Source organism: Carlito syrichta, unplaced genomic scaffold (assembly GCF_000164805.1).
Source record: "Carlito syrichta isolate Samal-C Ts95f unplaced genomic scaffold, Tarsius_syrichta-2.0.1 Scaffold316033, whole genome shotgun sequence".
Lineage (NCBI taxonomy): Eukaryota > Metazoa > Chordata > Mammalia > Primates > Tarsiidae > Carlito > Carlito syrichta.
In genome coordinates, this window is record NW_007260129.1 from 41,364 (window position 1) to 52,208 (window position 10,845).

Genomic DNA, 10,845 nt, shown 5'->3' on the forward strand with positions numbered 1-10,845 from the left:
CTACCACGCCCAGCTAATTTTTTTTGATTTATTGTAGAGATGAGGTCTTGCCAAGTTGCCCAGGCGAATCTCGAACCTGCGAGCTCAGGCATTCCACTCACCTCAGCCTCCCAAAGTGCTGGGATTACAGGCTGGGCCACTGAGCCTGGCCGCGTTCATGGTTTTTGAGGAGGTGCCCTGAACCACAGATGGTTACTACCTGAGAACACTCATCACGTGAAGCTGCCTGTCGGGCTGGGGGTTGCAGTTCTGCGGCTTGCAGTGCTGGAGCTGGGCAGTCCCGCTTCTGAAATGGCTGCGGGACTCCGAGCATGCCCAGTGTGGGAGCTGGCGCGTGAGCGCTGCGGTTCCCTGCAGCTGGCCGCAGTGCGCAGTGCACTAGGACAGGCAGAAGCGCTAGGGTGCCTGTGGAGCTTGGCGTTTCATGCCTTGCCTCCTTTGTTGATCCCTTTCCTCGCACGGTGCTGTAGACTGGGGCCAGGGCTCTAGATCAGGGCAATATGCTGGGCTCACCTCCTTGGCCTCCCCGTCCTCTCCCTGCCAAAGTAAACCTGTCTTGATGTCTGGCTAACTGACATGGGCACTTTCTTGGGGGTGGCATGGGAGGTTCCCCCAGCCGAAGGTGCTGGCCTGTCCCAAATTTGCTGTTTAGCAGGAAGAAGCACATCACTGTTTCAGTTATGCTGATGATAAGCCAGTAGTTTTTCTCTTGTGTGATTATTGAATACTCCAGTTTTTTTGCTGACTGGCAGTGTTTCCCTGTTCCTCCTCCTGCTCTGCCCCTGTGGCAGTCGTGGTGGTGGGTAGATGTGGTTGGTGGGGGTGGCACTGTCAGGTGAGCCGGAGCAGGGAGGACTGGCCCTGTCTCCCTGTGCCGGGCTCCTTTCCATGCAGCTGCAGAGAGGGGCATCTGCCTGCTCTGGGGGTGGAATGGTGCTGACCCCCCCTTTGAGAGGAGTGGGGGCAGTGCGTCCCTGGAACCTGCACAGCGCAGCGCCCACACTTGCTGGCTGTGGGATGGCCATCTGGCTTGTTGATTGGGCGGCTCCATTTTCCTTTGAATGACAAAGAAGTTGAGAGATGCGGAAACCCAAGGCGGCAGTTCCCACTTGGGTTTCTGAGCAGTTCTATAGAAGACAAGACAATGTCTGAGCAAGTGCTAGACACATCTGGGAGAGACCTATTGAGGAGGGCTGGGTTGTCATTTGTTTATTTATTGCAAGTAACAGGATTAGAGCAGATTCATTCATAGGCTGCCCGTTCTAGAACCGCATTCTTGGAACAAAAGGGTGGGGGAGGGTAGGCTTCTTGCCTAGATCTGAGAAAACTCCAGCTCGGGCATACAGCGCAACGAGGAAGAAGGAACAATGGGGCTGTTCCTTTGTGCCTGCCCTTGAAGCACTGGGTGGAGGCCGCTTGTGCGCCCTGGTGGTGCCCTTGCTCACGTGTTCCCAGCAGCAGTGGCGTCTGTGGGGATGCTGTGCATTGAAGACTGGCACTGTTTTGGGTAGTGGTTCTGAGAGGAACTGCTAAACCAGGTATGCAAATGTGCTGATGCCAGGAATTTTTTGCAGCACCTGTGATGTAAATTTCAATGGTGGTTAGTGATAACAGCGCAACCCAAGGAGTTGATTTGTTCTGTTTTTTCTGAGTTGAAATATTGTGCTTTCTGAGGAGACGTTTCCCCCGGCCGTGCTGAGGTCTGGTTCGGGCCTTCCTCCATGCCTCTTCCTCCAAGCCCTTTGGGGAGGGTGGCTTGTGGAGACCATCAGCAGGTGGGCAGCTGCAGCTCGCGGTGTGGGCAGAGCCCGGGCTTATGGGGACGCAGGACCCCAGAGGCTGCAGCTTAGGTAGACATGTGCTTTTCATTTCAGTGGATTTTAGGGATGGAGTTGTGAATTTTAGGGTGTTTGTCTTCTGCTTGAGGCACTATGATGCGTTTGTGGATCATGGCACTAGGGGGAAGAAACATGACCAAAGAGAAGGTTTATTTAGGTGAAATAAAAGTTTTGGTGGTGTTTTTGATATGAAAATATTTGTAGTCAAAGCATTGTTCTTCTCTTTAGAGACCTGGGTGAGGAAAGAGGTGCTGTTACGCTGTTTATCATGTTGGTCTGACCTTCCCAGCATCTGAAATCTTGTAGGAATTTGTCTTACTTGGAGTGTATGTGGCTTGGTTTGTTTCATAGGATCCAGAAAAGAACCTGTCCAAATTTAGGGTAAATTACCTTTTAGAATTTTAAGGGGTGGCGCATAGTACCTCTTAAGTGGACTGCACCTTTCGCAAGAAGAAAAGTGAGTGTTGCAATGGAGAGCTCATGTCCACCTTATAGACTTTTGCAGAATATGTTTTCTATTTTGGAGAAGAAGCAGGACCACGGAGAGGCAGACAGGTAGATGTAGGAAGGGACATACTGGTAGAGAAGATGGGGAATGCTGATGGATTGGGGTACCAGAGTATCAGCACTGAAGGGCTGTCAACTGCTGGGAACTGACTGACGTGGGTCTTGCAGGCTCCTTCTAGAGAGAAATGTCCTTTCTTCACTCCACCCCCCCACTCATTCATCCACCTGCACATCCACCCCTCCATCATCCATCCACTTACCCACCTACACATTCACCCACCCATTTATCCACCCAGCACCTGGCTACCTACCCACCGTCCATCCATCCACCTACCATTCATGCACTGATCCATCCACCCACTCACCCACCCACCCATCCACCCGCCCATTCATCCATCCACCCACCCACCCACCATCCATCCATCTATGCACTGATCCATCCACCCATTTTTTTTTTTGAGTTGGAGTCTCACTGTGTCGCCCAGACTGGAGTGCAGTGGCCGCCCCCAGCCACCGCAGCCTCGACCTGCCAGGCTCCGGCGATCCTTCCGCCTCAGCCTTCCAAGTAGCTGGAACTACAGGCACGCGCTACCACGCCTGGCTAATAGTTTTGATTTATTGTAGCGATGAGGTCTCACCTGTCCAGGCAGGTCTCGAACCCGTGGGCTCAAGCAATCCACTCACCTCAGCCTCGCAAAGGCGCGGGATTACAGGCTGAGCCACCTAGCTCATCCACCCATTTACCCACCCACTCATCCATCCATTCACTCACCATCCATCCATCCACCTACTGTCCATGCACTGATCCATCCACCCACCCACTCACCCACCCACCATCCATCCATCCACCCACCATCCATCCATCTATGCACTGATCCATCCACCCATTTACCCACCCTGTCATCCATCCATTCGCTTGCCATCCATCCATCCACCTACCCATCCATCTATCCATCCATTCAATCCACCCACCCACCTGTCTATCCATCCACCATCCATCTACCTACCATTCATGTACTGATCCATCCATTCACCCACCATTCATCCATTCACATCCACCCACCTACCCATTCATCCACTCACTACTCATCCTGTATCCACCCACCCACCTATCCACCCATTTATCCATCCATCAAGCGCATATTAATTAGCTGTTATATACCAGAACTACTAGCTGACAAACTTGGGTATATTTGTGGACAGCACAACAATCCAGAACATTTTTATTATCTTCAAAAGTAACCTCATACTCTTAGCAGTCCCTTCCCATTTTCCCTTCCCTTTAGCCCCTGGCAACCATTGATTTACTTTATTTTCCTGTAGATTTGCCTCTTCTGAACATTTTATATAAATGGAGTTGTGTAATAGGTGGTTTTTTGTGCCCGGCTTTTTTCAGTTATTTGATTGTTTTCAAGGTTCATTCATGTTGTAGCATGCATCAGCAGCTCATTCCTTTTTGTGGCTGAGTAATGTTCCGTGGTCTGGATATGTCACAAGTCTGTCCAGTAATCATCTGGTAGGCATTTGGGTTGTTTCCACTGTTTTGACTGTTGTGCACAGTGCTGCTGCTGGGAACATTCATTTTTTTTTTTTTTTTTTTTTTGGTCAGAGTCTCACTCTTGCTCAGGCTGGAGTACAGTGGCATGCTCATGGCCATTGCAGCCTCGACCTGCTGGGCTTGGGCAATCCTTCCACCTCAGTCTTCCAAGTAGCTGGGACTACAGGCATGCGCCACCACGCCCATCTCATTTTTTGATTTATTGTAGAGATGAGGTCTCACCAAGTTGTCCAGGCTGAATTCAAACCCGTGGGCTCAGGCAATCCTCTCACCTTGACCTCCCGAAGTGCTGGGATTATAGACATAAGCCACCAGGCCTGGCCACTATGAACATTCTTGTTTACAGGTTTTTGTGTGGACTAATGCTTTCATTTCTCTAAGGCATATCCCTGGGAGTAGAATAGCTGGATCATGTAGTAACTGCTTTAAGTGTTTGAGGAAATGCCAGATTGTTTTTTGTTTTTTGTTTTTTTTTTTTGTGTTGGAGTCTCACTCGGTTGTCCAGACTGGAGTGCAGTGGCCGCTCCTGGCCACCGCAGCCACGACCTGCTGGGCTCCAGCGATCCTTCCCCTCAGCCTTCCAAGGAACTGGAACTACAAGCGTGCGCTACCACGCCCGGCTAATTTTTTTTTTTATTTATTGTAGAGATGAGGTCTCGCCTGCTCAGGCGGGTCTCGAACCTGTGGGCTCAGGCAATCCACTCACCTCAGCCTCCCAAAGGCGCGGGATTACAGGCTGAGCCACCGAGCCCGGCCAGATTGCTTTTAATGGTGGCTGTACTATTTTACTTTCCTTCCAGCAGTGCACAAGGGTTCCAGTTTCTCCACATTCTTGCCCACACTTGTCATCGTTAGCGTCCCATCTTTTTAATTCTAGCCTTCTAATGGGTATGCAGTGGTCTCTCAGTGTGGTGGTTTTGATTTGCAGTTTGCTGATGACCGAAGATTGGAGCACCTTTTCCTGTGTTCATTGCTCATCTGTATATGTTCGTTGGAGAAATGCTTGATTAGATCTTTTTCTTATTAAAAACACTTTTGGCCAGGTGCAGAGGCTCACGCCTATAATCCCAGCACTTTGGGAGGCTGAAGTGAGAGGGTTGCCTGAGCCCAGGGATTTGATCTCAGCCTGGGCAACTTGGCGAGACCTCATCTCTACAATAAATTGAAAAGCTAGCCGGGCATGGTGGTGCGTGCCTGTAGTTCTAGCTACTTGGAAGACTGAGGCGGAAGGATCGCCCGAACCCAGCAGGTTGAGGCTGTGGTGCTGGGAGTGTGGTAAAAGGTTGGACCATCCTGTTCTCGCATCTGAGGGTGGGGGAATGGGCAAAAGCCAGGATGCGTGGCAACAGCCAGAGCTCAAAGAGCACATGGCCATACCAGAGTTTAGCAAGGCAGTGGCCGCTGGCTGCTGGTGGTTAAGTCCTTTTAACCATACCCCTTGATGGGGAGAAATCATTAAGGTGATTGGACGGTGGTCTGCTCCATGTCATCACAAAGGGGCAGGCAAACGCAGGTACTGACGTCAGGTGATGGACGGCAGGCAGATGGGCGGGTTAGTCACGTGATTGCTGCCATGGTGGGGTTTATCTGTGTCACCAGGTCACAAAGGACTGATTAGGTTTGTTAGGGTACTGGACAGGGTGAGGGTGGAGAGGCTCAGGAAGGTGCGGCACACAGCACTGCCAAGGCTGGCAAGCTGGAGGTGAGAGAAGAAAAGATTTATTTAAGAAAAGTTCACCCCCCACAGACAGGGAGTGGGCCTACATTCTAGGTGAGTGTGGCGTCATAGCCCCCCAGAGTCTTGGCTTAAATCCTTTTCTTAGAGATGTTGCACTTGACTGCCCTGACTGATGTGACTTCCTTATCAACTACTTGTGGATGTCTTGGAGATCCTGTATCACAGAGACACATTAATGTTCACCCATGTTATCATAGCTCCTAGAGAAGGGTGTGGCAAGGATTCTAATTCTCCTGCACCTTCCCAAATGACATTCCTTAGACCTAAGGAGGGTGCACCTCCCCTTATCTCCTAGGCATTCCCAGTGGGGGATCCTTGGCTTCCCTGTAGATAGGGCCCAATTTACTGGAAGACTGAATCCCCATCTGCTCTCCCTCTGAGCGGTCATAACTTTCGTAATTACAAGTTTCATGACTTTTACTGTCCTTGCCCAATGCATGATGTCTTAGGCCTTGTAATTTCCCTTTACTTGAGGCAAGCTTGATTGCCAATATGAGATACCTCAGATACCTGGCACCAGGAAGTCTATTTCTGAAAAGACAAAGTTAATTTTACTTAAAGTGTACATTTCTCCAAAAGCATAGCTTCTACTTTCTCATCATGGTGTCAGGGTTTAAGAACAAGATGAAAAATGGCTTCCCACTCTCGGTCTGCCCTTTTAGGTTTCACTTGGGGAGTTTAGACCTGGAGGGTTTTTTCCCTGCAAGAGACTTGTTAGACATTTGCAATCCACAAACTCCTTGACCAAAGGTGGTCAAATGATGACTTTTTAAAATTTTTTTTTTTTTTTTGAGTTGGAGTCTCACTCTGTCACCCAGACTGGAGTGCAGTTGGCCGCTCCCGGCCACCGCAGCCTCGACCTGCTGGGCTCCGGTGATCCTTCTGCCCCAGCCTTCCAAGTAGCCGAAATTACAGGCATGCGCTACCACGCCCAGCTGATTTTTTTGGTTTATTGTAGAGATGAGGTCTCACTGCCCAGGCGGGTCTTGAACCCGCGGGCTCAGGCAATCCACTCATCTCAGCCTCCCAAAGGCGCGGGATTACAGGCTGAGCCACCCGAGCCCTTCTCAAATGATGACTTTTATGACTTTGGCCAGCCAAAGTGATCTTTGACCTTTGGCCTTGACAAAAAACTTAAAAGTTTACTAGAGATTGTTATGCTAAACCATGACTTGAAAGGTTGGACTGTCCTGGTCTGCATCTGACAGAGATTTGCCAAGGGGGGATGTGATAGGCTGCTGCTTGTCCTGCAGTAGAATGTCTGAATGCTTTCTAATGGCTACTATGCTGAGGCGAAAAGACTAAACTAAGAATAAGCTAAGTTTCTTCTAGGTTTCTGTAGATACCACCTTTCATGTGGCACTGCCCTCCAGCCTGGGTGACATTTTTGTTGAGTTTTAAGAGTTCTTTATATAGTATAGATACAAATTCCTTATCAGATGTGTGCTTTGCAGATATTTTTCCTTTTCTTTGGGTTATCTTTTCACTTTGTTTGAGAATAGGGTCTTGCCTTGTTCCCTAGGCCGGAGTGAGTGTGAGTGCAGAGGTGTGATTGGGGTTGCTCACTGCAGCCGCAAACTCCTGGGCTCAAGTGATCCTCCTGCCTCAGCCTCCTAAGTAGCATGTTAACACCTAGCTAATTTTTTTGTTGTTGCTACTGGTCTCGAACTCCTGGCCTAAAGCAATCTTCCTACCTTGGCCTCCAAAGGTGGTAGAATTACAGGGGTGAGCCACTGTGCCCTGGATGGGCAGTTTTTTGACAGGATCCTTTGAAGCCCTAAAGGCTTTCGTTTTGATGAAAGTCCAGTTATTTGTCTTTTGTTGCTTATGTGAAAGTGATATTTGGTCAGACTTCAAGGAGATGAGGCAATGAATTCTAGGAGGGAGAACACCCGTGCATAGGCCCTGAGGCAGACCCTGCCTGCTGTGTTTGAAGAATGGCTGATTCATGGGGACCTGGGAGGTGGGTTGAGAGTTGTGCACCCCACAGGCTGTGCTCTGCTGAAATGGGAGTGCAGCAGGCAGCTGTCCAAGGAGGCTGGCTGCTGTCCTGGGAGGGGCTACAGGAGATGAGCGTGGAGGCTGCAGATATCGCAGCGAGGGCTGGGGTGACTGGAACCCGTAGATCCTGGTGCGTCCTCAGCATCCTGCCTCCCCCCAGAACCCGGTGCTCCCGGTTGACTTGGTCTCTGCTTCTGCCTCTCAGCGGGCTGTCCCCTGGGAAGAATCCCCTATCCAGACTGCACATACCCCTCTGCTCACCGCCCTGACCTGCATGAGCTGTCCCTGGCCCTGAAGGACGAAGGGGCGCGGCCGTAGAGGAGACGGAGGGCCTGTGGCTTCTACAGTTCCTGCCTAACCCTTTGTGGCTCCTTTTCCTGGAGCAGTGCCGTCAGCATGCCAGCATGCTGCCCTGCTTGAAGAGGGCCTCTGGATCCTGCTTACCACCAGCCGTCTCGTTTCCTTGTGCTCTGCACCCCTTCCTGCAGCGTCTGCGTGCGCCTCCGCCACTCCTTGCAATCCCTAGGCAGCCCTGGCACCACCTCAGCTTCTCACAGCCGTGTTGCTGACAGTCTTTCTTGTCAGGTCATGGGAGGGGGCTCTCCTGTTGGGGCCCCTCCTGCCGGCCTGTCCCCAGTCTCCTCCTGCTGGCCCTGTCGTGTCCTCGCTCCATCCTCCGCCTTTGCCGACCTCACTCCCAGCGCTGGGAACAGCTCGGCCAGCCTGCGTCTCCTTTCCTGTGTTCACCTGTGTGCTCTCTCTCCCCTTCCCGCTCCCTTCATGGGGCCTCCGCAGCACCCAAGCCTCATGGCCTTTCCACAGGTCTTGCTCACACCGGTGGCCTTCCCCCAGGAGAACTTCTGCTGTCCTGGCTGGTGCCTCTGCCTTCTGAGCGTCACACCTCCCCACCTGAGCCTCCCTCTCCGGCAGGTCTCGCTGCTCCCCTTCCCTGCTGGGCTCTGGTCTGCGGCACAGCGGCCCCAGGGAGCCAGTCCGTTCTCCATGAGGCCTGTGCCTCCCCAGCTCCGGTCCCTTCTGGCCTGTCTGCCCTTCCTCTTTTGGCAGCCCTGCCCCATGTCTGAGGGACTTGGCAGGCTCCTGGGGTCTGTGCCTGGGAAGGGATGAGGGTTCTGTGTGTCTTCTGTCCTGTTGCCTTCACTGCTTTCTTCCTACTAGGGCAGTCTTCTTTTGGGGGTGCAGCAGGGCCCTTCTCCTCTTGCTCTGTCCTGTTTCTTGCAGGTGGCCGTGGTGCTGCTGTGCGGAAGACATGTCAGCCTAAGTTGGCAACTCCTTTCCTGCTGCCCCCATCTTGTGGCCACGCTCTCAGCCTGTGGAGCTTTGACTGTCTGTGTCTTGTCCACTGCCTTGTGACTCTTACCCCGATTTAGTGCTGCGCTTGCCAGTCATTGAGTGGGACGGATCGTCCTGGGCCAGGGTGCTGACTCGGGACTCTTCCAGGACCACCGTGTGCTTGGATTGTGGCTTAGAGTATTTTGCCCATGGTCATTGTGGTTTTCCATATTATTGTGTTGGCACGTTTATACTTACAAGTGAACTGAAATTTACAATTTTTTCATTAAACTTAGGAAAAAAGCAGAAGGATATATACTAAAAGTTGGTTATTTCTGAATCATTGGGATTGTCAGTGATTTTGTTGAATTTTTAGACTCTACTAATAAAATTTTTTTTTTTTTTTGAGTTAGAGTCTCACTCTGTCGCCCAGACCTGGAGTGCAGTGGCCGCTCCCGGCCACCACAGCCTCAACCTGCTGGACTCCGGTGATCCTTCCATCTCAGCCTTCCGAGTAGCCGGAATTACAGGCATGCACTACCACACCCGGCTGGTTTTTTGATTTATTGTAGAGATGAGGTCTCACTGCCCAGGCGGGTCTCGAACCCGTGGACTCAGGCAATCCACTCATCTCAGCCTCCCAAAGGCACGGGATTACATGCTGAGCCACCGGGCCCAGCTTATAAAGTTTTTTTTTAAAATAAAGAGCATATATTAGTTAGTTTTTTTTTTTTGAATCATAGTTTCAGTGTCACCCAGGCTATAATGCAGTGGCACCCTCACGGCCACTGCAGCCTCGACCTGCTGGGCTTAGGTGATCCTTCTGCCCCCCCCCTCCAGGCAGCTGAAACCACAGGCATGTACCACCATGCCCAGCTGATTTTTTTACTTATTGTAGAGACGAGGTCTTGCCATGTTGCTCAGGCTGGTTTTGAACCCCTGGACTCAGGCAGTCCTCTCGCCTTTGCCTCCCAAAGTGCTGCGATTATAGGCATGAGCCACCACACCTGGCACATGTATTTGTTTTACATGAAGAAAAAGTTAATAGAATCCTCATGTGTATGAAATTTAATTAATATGACTAATGCTTATTTTAAAATATTCAATAAAAACTTGAAGGGAAGATGACCCTGAATTTAGATAACACCTTGTGGAGCCAAAGCTGTCCAAAGCATTACATTCTCTTAAACTTGAAATTAGTGTGGAGTGAAGACACCAGCCGCAGTGCAGGCGGGCTCTGGCCGTGCCCCACACTCCGCTCCAGCCCTCGCATGGCACTTTCTCCCTTCACTCTGCGCAGCTCCCCCAGTGTCTGGTGCCCACCAGGCACTAGCAGAGGCCTCCGGGTCCTCTCGGGGTCAGAGCCACCATTTTCCTTTTCCACTCTCATTCTGTCATGTGCACCAGCCCCATGAGGGGCGGGGCGCTGTCCGCACAGAGTGGGGTGCGCAGCACACGGAGCCTCTGCCCATTAAGCCAGAAAGTATGTTTGCGAAATATAAAACAAAACCACTCTCTATGTCTGATCTTTTACTTATTTTATTTATTTTTTTGGAGTTGGAGTCTCACTCTGTCGCCCAGACTGGAGTGCAGCCTCGGCCTGCTGGGCTCCGGCAATTCTTCCGTTTCAGCCTTCCAAGTAGCTGGAAATGCAGGCGCGCGCTACCACGCCAGGCTCATTTTGATTTGTTGTAGAGATGAGGTCTCGCCAAGTTGCCCAGGAGGGTCTCGAACCCTTGGGCTCAGGCAATCCACTCACCTCAGCCTCCCAAAGGCGTGGGATTACAGGCTGAGCTACCGAGCCCGGCTTATGTCTGATTTTTTTTTTTCTTTTTGAGTTGGAGTCTCACTCAGTCGCCCAGACTGGAGTGCAGTGGCTGCTTCCGGCCAACGCAGCCTCGACCTGCTGGGCT

General features: G+C 51.3%; 1 protein-coding gene across 1 annotated transcript in view; it reads left to right on the top strand.

Annotated features, from left to right (window-relative positions):
• The first annotated feature begins 1,314 nt into the window (after positions 1-1,314).
• Positions 1,315-10,845, top strand: part of EHMT1 (euchromatic histone lysine methyltransferase 1) — a 149,307-nt gene continuing 139,776 nt past the window's right edge. The window contains exon 1 of the mRNA XM_021706811.1: positions 1,315-1,538. The gene's annotated coding sequence lies outside the window, so the exon portion shown is untranslated. The remainder of the gene's footprint in view (positions 1,539-10,845) is intronic.